Here is a 10,726-nt window from a genome sequence, read left to right on the forward strand (position 1 = left end):
AATTAACCCCGTGCACCCCAAAGAGGCTCTGCAACCACTTGTAAATTAAATATGAAAAGCGTTATTTATCTAGGAATAGCAGCCTAATGGCTGCAGCTCTGACGTTTATAGCTGCTAATGATGATGGATCTGGGAGAGAGGATTTGGGAAGGGAGTGGAGGGGAAGAGTTTCTGTTTAAAACAACAACAACAAAAAAAAAAGGGCTACAGAGCCAGATGGGTAAGGGATGTGTTCCTGGGGCGCCAGTGAACTCTTCCTTTGATTAAAGATGAGTGTGAGAGGAGCACGGGGAGGTTTGGGAAGCGTACTCCCAGTGCAATAACCTGTGTCCTGTGCTGTGCTTGGCAAGGTGAGCCCCCGGGGCTGGTGTTCACCAGGCTAGGGAGGGAGAGGAAAGGAGAGTCTGCTTGCTGCGATGGGAAATAATTTTGCAGCTGATAGGAGCCGAAGAGAAATGCCAGGAGCCTTTTGACTCACCCTGAGGAGAGGGGGGGGGAAGAGGGAAGGTGCCAAGGGCTAATGCAGTTGCCTCTCACCCTTGCAAGCCCTTCTCTGAGTCTGGGTTTCACCCCCAGCAGGGTGGCTGCAAGGTTCACTCACTTAACACAGGCTCTGCTTGTTGACCCCCTCATGTCCTCAAAGCCAGGAGGGAAGGTTCAGAAGGAGAGAAAAACCAGGAGAGTGGCAGGTCAGGCTGAGATGTGTTTGGGCTGGCTGGGAACCAGCAGGCACAGCCACGGGGCCGGGATGCCAGGGGCTGCGTGTGAGCCGGCTGGGGCTGCAGCTGCCACGGCAGCCTCCGAATCAGCGTTTCCTTAAGGCTTTCCACTTCCTGTTCTGTCTCCACTCGAAGGTTTTTGTCCTGTTTTGCGAAGCTGCCAGCCCTTTCAGCAGGTGCTGGGGCTGCAGCCAGCTGCTGCCTTCTCACCCAGCCAGGTTTCCTCCCAGTGCTGGTGGAGGCTATTCCCAGTATGATGTTGCCCTGGGGCTCAGCATGGCTGGAGCTGCCAGGAGGGCTGCCAGGAGGGCTGCCGGGTGTGCAGCTGGCATTCCAAGCACGACAAGGTGCAATAGTGCAGATGGGGCAAGGAGAGGCAGGTTTGGGGCAGGTCTCCTGCTATGGGCTGCTCTGTGCTGAGAAGCCTAAAGATTCAAAAGTTTGCAAGTGCAGTGTATCAGGAAGAAAATCTCTCCTCCTTAAGAGCTTTTCTGAAGCCACCTTCCCATTGGACTATCAGCATCCTGTTCAGCATCTCCTGCTAGTGAGGTCTGGGCAGGTAGGACAGTATCACCAAGGTTGGAAGAGACCTCGAGGATCATCGAGTCCAAACTGTCACCACAGACCTCATGAGAATTCAGCCTGGACATGAGGAGGAAGTTCTTCCCCATGAGAGTGGTGAAGCCCTGGAATGGGTTGTCCAGGGAGGTGGTTGAGGCCCCGTCCCTGGAGGTGTTTAAGCCCAGGCTGGATGAGGCTCTGGCCAGGCTGATGTAGTGTGGGGTGTCCCTGCCCATGGCAGGGGGGTTGGAACTAGCTGATCCTTGTGGTCCCCTCCAACCCTGACTGATACTATGATACTATGACCAGGCCATGGCACCAAGTGCCATGTCCAATCCCCTCTTGAACACTTCCAGGGATGGTGACTCCACCACCACCCTGGGCAGCACATTCAAATGACAAACGACTCTCTCAGTGAAGAACTTTCTCCTCACCTTGACCCTAAACTTCCCCTGGCACAGCTTGAGACTGTGTCCTCTTGTTCTGGTGCTGGTTGCTTAAGAGATGAGACCAACCACTACCTGGCTACAACCACCCTTCAGGTAGTTGTAGAGAGCAATGTGGTCTCCCCAGGTCTCTCCTGTCCAGGCTAAACAACCCCAGCTCCCTCAGCCTCTCCTCACAGGGCTTGGGCTCGAGGCCTCTCCCCAGCCTGATTGCTCGTCTCTGGACACGTTCAAGAGTCTCAATGTCCTTCTTAAATTGAGAGGCCCAGAACTGATCATGGTACTCAAGGTGTGGCCTAAAAAGTGCTGAGTCCAGGGGCACAATGACCTCCCTGCTCCTGCTGGCCACACTATTCCTAATGCAGGCCAGGATGCCATTGGCCTTCTTGGCCACCTGGGCACACTGCTGTCAACCAGTAACCCCAGGTCCCTCTCTGTTTGGCAGCTCTCAGCCACTCTGACCCCAGCCTGTAGCTCTGCATGGGGTTGTTGTGGCCAAAGTGCAGCACCCAGCACTTGGACTTGTTGAATTCCATCCCATTGGACTCTGCCCATCTGTCCAGTCAGTTGAGGTCCCTCTGCAGAGCCCTTCTGCCCTCTAACTGACCAACATCTGCTCCCAGCTTGGTGTCATCTGCAAATTTGCTGATGACTGACTCAATCCCCTCATCCAGATCATCAATAAAGATGTTAAAGAGCACAGGGCCCAGCACTGATCCTTGGGGCACACCACTGGTGACTGGCTGCCAGCTGGTTGTGGCACCATTCACCACCACTCTCTGGGCTCGGCCATCCAGCCAGTTGCTTACTCAGCACAGAGTGTTGCAGTCCAAGCCATGAGCTGACAGCTTAGTCAGCAGTTTGCTGTGGGGGACAGTGTCAAAGGCCTTGCTGAAGTCCAGGCAGACCACATCCACAGGCCTCCCCACATCCACCAGACGGGTCACCTGATCATAGAAGGAGATCAGGTTGCAGAGTCAGGACCTGCCCCTCCTAAATCCATGCTGGCTGGACCTGAGCCCTTGGCCATCCTTCAGTGCACAGTTATTGCCACCAGGATAATCTTCTCCATCATTTCCCTGGCACTGAGGTCAGGCTGCCAGGCCTGGAGTTTTCAGGTTCCTCCATCCAACCCTTCTTGTGGATGGGGACCACACTGGCCAGTTTCCAGTCACCTGGGACCTCACCGATGAGCCAGGACAGAATGTCTTCCAGACAGCTGGCCTCCAGAGCTGGCAGAAGGAGCCAGGGAGCAGCATAGTTTTCCACTGTTCCAAAATGGGGTAGTTGGTGATCTGCTCAGCCGCCTGATCCCCACAAGTCCATGGGACCAGATGGGATCCATCCTAGGGTGCTGAGAGAGCTGGCAGATGAGCTGGCCAAGCCGCTCTCTATCATTTTTCATCAGTCCTGGCTCACTGGCGAGGTCCCAGAAGACTGGAAGCTGGCCAACGTGGTGCCCATCCATAAGAAGGGCCAGTTGGATGAACCAGGGAATTACAGGCCTGTCAGCCTGACCTCAGTGCCAGGCAAGATCATGGAACAGGTCATCCTGAGTGCAATAACACAGCACTTAGAGGATGGCCAAGGGATCAGGCTCAGCCAACATGGATTTAGGAAGGGCAGGTCCTGCCTGACCAACCTGATCTCCTTCTATGATCAGGTGATCCACCTGGTGGATGTGGGGAGGCCTGTGGATGTAGTTTACCTGGACCTCAGCAAGGCCTTTGACACCGTCCCCCATAGCAAACTCCTGGCCAAGCTGTCAGCCCCTGGCTTGGACAGCAGCACTCTGAGCTGGGTTAGGAACTGGCTGGAGGGCTGAGCCCAGAGAGTGGTGGTGAATGGTGTCACAGCCAGCTGGTGACCAGTCAGTAGTGGTGTGCCCCAAGGATCAGTGCTGGGCCCTGTGCTCTTTAACATCTTTATTGATGATGTGGATGAGGGCATTGAGTCCATCATCAGTAAATTTGCAGATGACACCAAGCTGGGGGCAGGAGTTGATCTGCTGGAGGGTAGAGAGGCTCTGCAGAGGGACCTCGACAGGCTGGACAGATGGGCAGAGTCCAAGGGCAGGAGATTGAACACATCCAAGTGCCAGGTTCTGCACATTGGCCACAACAACCCCATGCAGAGCTACAGGTTGGGGTCAGAGTGGCTGGAGAGCAGCCAGGCAGAGAGGGACCTGGGGGTGCTGGTTGATGGTAGGATGAGCATGAGGGGAAATTCAGGCTGGAGGTCAGGAGGAAGTTTTACACAGGGAGAGTGATTGGCCATTGAAATGGACTGCCCGGGGAGGTGGTGGAGTCGCCGTCACTGGAGGTGTTCAGGAGGAGACTTGACAGGGTGCTTGGTGCCATGGGTTAGTTGATTAGGTGGTGTTGGATGATAGGTCGGACGTGATGATCTTGAAGGTCTCTTCCAACCTGGTTTATTCTATTCTGTTCTATTCTATTCTATTCTAAAATGAGGGAGAGCAGCAGGTAGAGGTAGAAGACATCTCACTGCCTCTGGATCGATGCAGGCTCCATGGCATTGGCTGGGGCAGGAAAATTGAGGCTGGCAGTGTGGGTGTGGAGTGGTCCAGCCTCCCAAGGCATCAGGCAGACAGGGTAGCCAGGACCCCAAGCACAAGGCTGCCCATCCCTGCCATGAAATGTCACCAGTAATAGCAGTGCTCTGGGTTTCTTTGGCATGTATCTAATCCAGTGCTGAATCTCACTGAATTTCTGGTCTCATACAGCTCTTTCCTGGGGAGAAGCCACTGCGGTTCCACCTGACATCAGGTGAGGTGGCATTTTCCTGAACAGCCTCCTGGTCTCCTGCTAGGTGGCAGGGAAAACTGGGCTTTCAAAGAATGGCTTGGGTTGGAAGGGACCTTAAAGATGATCTAGTTGCATCCCTCTGCCGTGGGCAGGGACACCTCCCACTAGTCCAGGTTGCTCAAAGCCTCATCCATCCTGTCTTTTCTCTGCCAATTGCTGTATTATAAGTTTGCCTTGCCCCCTCCTTCCTGACTGTTGGTGTCCCAGTCCCTCAGGCTCCCCACTGCTCTTGGTGACACCCACAGCTCTGCAACTTCGTGCCTGTCCCCCAGCCTCATGCCCATTCTCATGCTACTTGCCACGTGTCACTCAGCCCATCCCAGCTGCATCAAGGCTTCACTGGCTCCTGCTGTGCCTTTTCCAGGGAGCATGGACCCAGCTATTCCTGGGGGCCCCCTCTAGGGATGTTACTAAAACCCTCCCAGTTTCCAAACCCGGCAAGTTTTATGCTGCAAGGTGCATTTCTTTGCCTTTATCAGCACCAATACAATTTGTCACTGTGGTACCCATCCATACAGTACCTCTGGGACTCTCTGAAGCTCTTTGCTGTCTCCTGTGCTCATGAATCACCTGAGGAACTTTGCTCTTGCTCCTATCTCTGCTCCTCCACCCAGGCCATTAATAACATCCCTGTGCAGCAGGCAGCCTAGCACGCATCCCGACTTCTCCACGCTAGCCTTTTGCTGTTGTAAACCCTGGCTATTTATCCTCTCTGCTTTTGGGAGCGCTTGCCAGCTTCCCATGCAGGTGAAGATGCTGCCTTTTGCCTCCCCAGCTAATGAGGGTTTTTAGCAGCCGTCTGGACAATCTTTTGTCAGAGGAGCTCTAAACAAATAGCCACTTGCTTGCTCTGCCGCCGCCGGCGGGCTGATACCTTCAAGGAGATCTGGGATGTTAGTGAGCCGTGGGTTTCCTCCGAGGCAGGCACACTGGGCTGTATTATGAGATGTTCTGGTTTTAATTATCATTCCAATCAATTTGGTGCACACAGATGTGCAATTTACTGATCTGTAATTCCCCAAATTACCCCTGGAGGCTTCATTTTCACTGTCAGCGTAACATTTGCTACCAGCTCTCTGTTGTTTGGTTTGGGGGTTTTGGGTTTGTCTTTGGAGTTTTTGGTGTTGTTTTGTTTGGGGGTTTTGGTTGTTGGTGGTGGTGGGGTTTTTTGGAGGGGGGGAGGTTGTTTTCTTATTGTTTTGTTTTGTTCTTACACCTTTAGCCATCTGCTCTCCAGAAATCCATTTTGGCTCTTTCTTTTCTTCCCCCCCCCTTCCTTGTTACCTGCTGTAATTCCTTGTTGCCAGGTGAGGTTTAGATTTCTCTGCCTGGGAGTAACCCCAAGCACTGAACTGAGCTGCAGGAATCTGGAGTCTGCTGCCAAGCCTTTTCTGCTGTAATCCCATCTGGGTTTCCTCACCACAGCAGGCAGACACCAATCCCACGCCAGCTCCAGGTATATGGCTTAATTAATTAGAGCTTGTAGAGCACAGACAGGAGGATCTGGGAAAGATGATCGTATCTTAAGTGCCCTCTTTGCAGAGATACACCTTGCAGGGTGGAGGTGGCTCACAGGGCTGGCACAACCAGACCCTCCACAGGGAGATGGTTGGTCAGCTGTTTCTCCTTGAGGAGACACAATTTCCTCTAAGGAAATGGGAGAACAAAGCCAAGAAACACAGCAGGAGTCTGCATCTGGCCAGGGAGCTGCTCTGCTACCTGGGGGCACATTCCCTGTGGGGCCAGGTGCCAGCCTGGCAGATCCCTCTCCCAGCAGTCCCCAGACTTGGCCATGCCCCTGCTACTCAGCAAAATCTTCTGTGCATCCCAGTCTTGCATCTGTGTCCCCAAGGCACCCCAGCCCCAAGTGGTCCTCCCTGTACCACCCCATGACACAGCTCACTGGCCACGTTTTCAGCACTGATGTCTTCCAGGACATGCTTCATTGTGCACTCCTGGGATGCCCCAGGTCCTGTGGGGTGCTGCAGCTCTCCTCTGATTATCCTCTGTGGGTGCTTAGTTATTAATAACAAACTCTTCCAGCCCTGCTCTGATGCAGAGAGCTGCAGACAAGCTTGTAGCCCATTGGGTCCCTCATATGGGGCCAAGGCAAGAGACATGGAGGAGCTTTAACTCCACCCCCAGTGACAATGAGGGACCTGGGCTGCCAGCACTGCAGGGGGCTGCTGGAGAGGGAACTTTAACAAGCACAGTGACCTGGCACTGGCAGTGCATGCTAGGCTGGAGGTAATCTCCATTTAATTCTCTTCCAGATAATCCAGTCTCAGATGTGGTCCCATGCTTTCTGATGCCTTAATCCTATTGCTGTGGAGGCTGCTTAATGGGGAAGCTGGTGAGGGCTCTTGTGAAATGGCTTGGGGCATCCCCCTGGCCCCCAGCTCTTTGTCTACTCCTCTTGCCTTCCCCATTCCTGCCTGGTACAGATCCAGCACTGATACACCCTTTTCTCCCTGTGTGGCCTCTTCCTAACTCTCCTTCATCCCCTCTGGCTGAGAGACCCTCAGCTGCCCAGAGCAAGGAGCAGGCAGGGCAAGAGGGATCTGGTTCCCAGACACATTTAGCAGGCAACTGCAAGGTGATCCAAAGCTGCTGCTTTGGAAAGGGTACAGTGGGGAGAAGAGCATCAAAGCAGCCCATCCTCACACCCTGGCTTTTGGGTAGAAGGCTGGTGAGTGGGAGAGCACCCAGACTGCAGTGGTAAGGAGGTTGCTGGGGGGGAATTGAGATTGTAAAATGCACAGAATCCATCCAGTTGGAAGAGATCTCAATTATCATCCAGCCCAACCTTTGACCCAGCACTGAAGGGTCAACACTAAACCATGGCCCTAAGCGCCGGCTCCACACACTGCTTAAACACCTGCAGGGATGGTGACTCCACCACTGCCCTGGGCAGACCATTCCAACACTTGAGAACCCTCTCTGTGAAGAAGTATTTCCTAGCAATCAGCCTGAACCTCTCCTGGTGCAGCTTGAAACCATTTCCTCCAGTCCTGTCTCTTGACACCAAGGAGAAGAGGCTGCCCCTCCTCGCTCCAACCTCCCTTCAAGTAGCTGCAGAGAGCAATGAGGTCTCCTTTCAGCCTCCTCTCCTCCAGATTGAATGACCCCAGCTCCCTCAGATGCTCCTTGAAGGCCATGTGCTTCAGGCCCTTTATGAGCCTCATTGTCCTTCTCTGGAGATGCTCCAGCACCTGAATGTCCTTCCTGTAGTGAGGGGCCCAGAAGTGAACACAGCACTCGAGGTGTGGCCTCACCAGTGCTGTGTTCAAGGGGATGATCACCTCCCTGTTCCTGCTGGCCACTGTGTTACTAATACAAGCCCAGGTCTGATGGAAAGGAAGGTAGGTTTGTGGTGCATCATCTCTTAGCTGGTTGGCTTGCCATGCATGGCATCTCTGAATCAGGGACACCTCCAGCTGTGTCCCCAGGGTCAACACTGGGTGTGGAGGAGAGGGGACAGCGGTCACCAAGCCCTTGCCTTGTGCCCAGGGCTCTTCCAGATGAGTGATAAAAGTCAGTTTTCAGCCAGAATGTTGCTCTTTGCTAGAAGTAATACTTCACTTTTGTTTTTCTGTAGGGCAAAAAAAGGCAACCAAAGCCCTGCTGCCATCCTCCTTGCTAGCAAGCAGCTCACCCATCCTGGGGCCAGAGCAGAGCACAACCCACCTGGGCTGGGCCCCCCTTGCTTTGAGTGCCTGGAAGCACAGCCATGCCTCCAGCTTTTCTTTGCCTTCCTGCCAGTGCTTGCACTTACTCACAGGTGTTTACATTCGTATTTCCAGGGAAGCAGGGTTGGAAATGTTGACCCAGAGGGTGTGGATACATCTTTCAGCTGCTGAGCGTTACTCAAGTGCTTTCCTTGGGTGCCTGGTGAGCATCCTGCTGCTCAAACCCTTCAGCTGGGATGGGTTATCTCTGCAAGGGATCCATGTTAGCTCAGCCGAGGGGTGCTGGCTGCATCCTCTGGTGATTGGTTTTTTTCAAGGGCTTGCTGGGTTGCTGCCAGCCCATGGAGGACTCTGATCCTCCTTTGTGGTTGTAAAAGCTATTCATTCATGAACAAGCTGTTCCTGGGAGGCACTCAGTCAAGTGGTATGCTCCTCTGGGGAGAGGAGCCATGCCTGACTGACAGCCTCTACTCCCTTGCTGGCTTCCCACCATCGTCCTCAGAAAGGCCAGTGGGACTTGGATGCTGCCATGCCCCACAGGTTCCCAGCAGGGGCCTTTACCCCCTGCTGAATTTGGGAGTGAGAGCACAGATGTTCAGCTCCTTGGAGCCAGACAACAGGGAAACAACCTGTTCCTGTTCCTCTTCATGCTTCTATGGGCTGACATTAAGGACAGATTCAATCACCTTGGGCCTGGGTAGGAAGAAGTGAAGTGTCCCAAATTGCCTGAGAAGAGCCACGTCTTTTCTGCATTGTCCATTGTGCTGCATCCCATTCCCCAGCAGGAGCAAGGCCAGAGAGGAGACAGGACCACAGTGTAGGCTTCGAGCAGACCCCACTGTGTTTTTTCCTGTCAGTTTTGGACTCCCCAGTCCAGGAGGGACAGGGGTCTGCTGGAAAGAGTCCAGTGGAGGGCTACAAGGATGCTTGAGGGACTGGAGCACTGCCCTGTGAGGAAAGGCTGAGAGCCCTGGGGCTTTTTAGTCTGGAGAAGAGAAGGCTGAGAGGGGATTTAATCAATGTTTATAAATATCTGAGGGCTGGGTGTCAAGAGGGAGGGTCAGGCTCTGCTCACTTGCTCTCTGTGATAGGACAAGGGGTAATGGATATAAACTACAGCACAGGAGGTTCCAGCTCAACAGATGCTGTCTACAACTACCTGAAGGGAGGTTGTAGCCAGGAGGGGGTTGGTCTCTTCTCCCAGGGAACCAGCACCAGATCAAGAGGACACAGTCTCAAGCTGCACCAGGGGAAGTTTAGGCTGGAGGTGAGGAGAAAGTCGTTCACAGAGAGAGTTGTTAGCCATTGGAATGTGCTGCCCAGGGAGGTGGTGGAGTCACCGTCCCTGGAGGTGTTCAAGAGCGGATTGGATGTGGCACTTGGAGCCATGGTGTAGTAGTCATGAGGTCTGTGGTGATAGAATAGAATTGAATTAACCAGGTTGGAAGAGACCTTTGAGATCGAGTCCAATCTATCATCCAACACCATCTAATCAACTAAACCATGGCACCAAGCACCCCATCCCATCTCTTCCTGAACATCTCCAGGGATGGTGACTCCACCACCTCCCTGGGCAGCACATTCCAAGGGCCAATCACTCTTTCTATGAAGAACTTCTTCCTAGCATCCAGCCTAAACTTCCCCTGGTGCAGCTTGAGACTGTGGTTGGAGGACTTGACAATCCTTGAGGTCTTTTCCAACCTTACTGCTTCAGAGCAAAAGCAAACCAGAAGAGGGACCTCCACAGTTCCCTGTGGTAGGACAAGGGGTAATGGATATAAACTACAGCACAGAAGGTTCCACCACAACATGAGGAGGAACTTCTTCACTGTGAGGGTCACAGAGTACTGGAACAGGCTCCCCAGAGAGATTATGGAGACTTTCAAGCCCCACCTGGATGTGTTCCTGTGTGACCTGTGCTCCCAGGCAACCAACACCAGAACAAGGGGACACAGTCTCAAGCTGCGCCAGGGGAGGTTTAGACTCGAGGTAAGGAGGAAGTTCTTCACCGAGAGAGTCATTCGGCATTGGAATGTGCTGCCCAGGGAGGTGGTGGAGTCACCATCCCTGGAGGCATTCAACAGGAGATTGGACGTGGCACTTGGTGCCGTGGTCTAGTCATGGGGTCTGTGTTGACAGGTTGGACTCGGTGATCCTTGAGGTCCTTTCCAACCTAAGTGATACTGTGATACTGTGTGGATTCTATGCTCCTGCTCTGGCAGGGGGGTTGGACTCGACAATCTTCGCAGGCCCCTTCCAACCCCTAACATCCTGTGATCAGCTTTTCCTGCAGACCCAGAGCCCTACAGAGGTGGTGGGGGGGGCTCTGCTAGAACCATCCTTTGAACCTGCAGCCTCGTGGGGAGACACTTCATCTTAGGCTGCCGCCTGCATGTTCAGGCAGGGAACGCGCTGCTCCCCGAAGGTGAAGCGCTGGGATATTAATTTTCTGAAGTTCTGGATAAGCTATTGAAGATTAATTTTCG

The sequence above is a fragment of the Melanerpes formicivorus genome, unplaced genomic scaffold (assembly GCF_026170545.1).
Source record: "Melanerpes formicivorus ecotype bairdi unplaced genomic scaffold, bMelFor1.0.p_v2 SCAF_58, whole genome shotgun sequence".
NCBI lineage: Eukaryota > Metazoa > Chordata > Aves > Piciformes > Picidae > Melanerpes > Melanerpes formicivorus.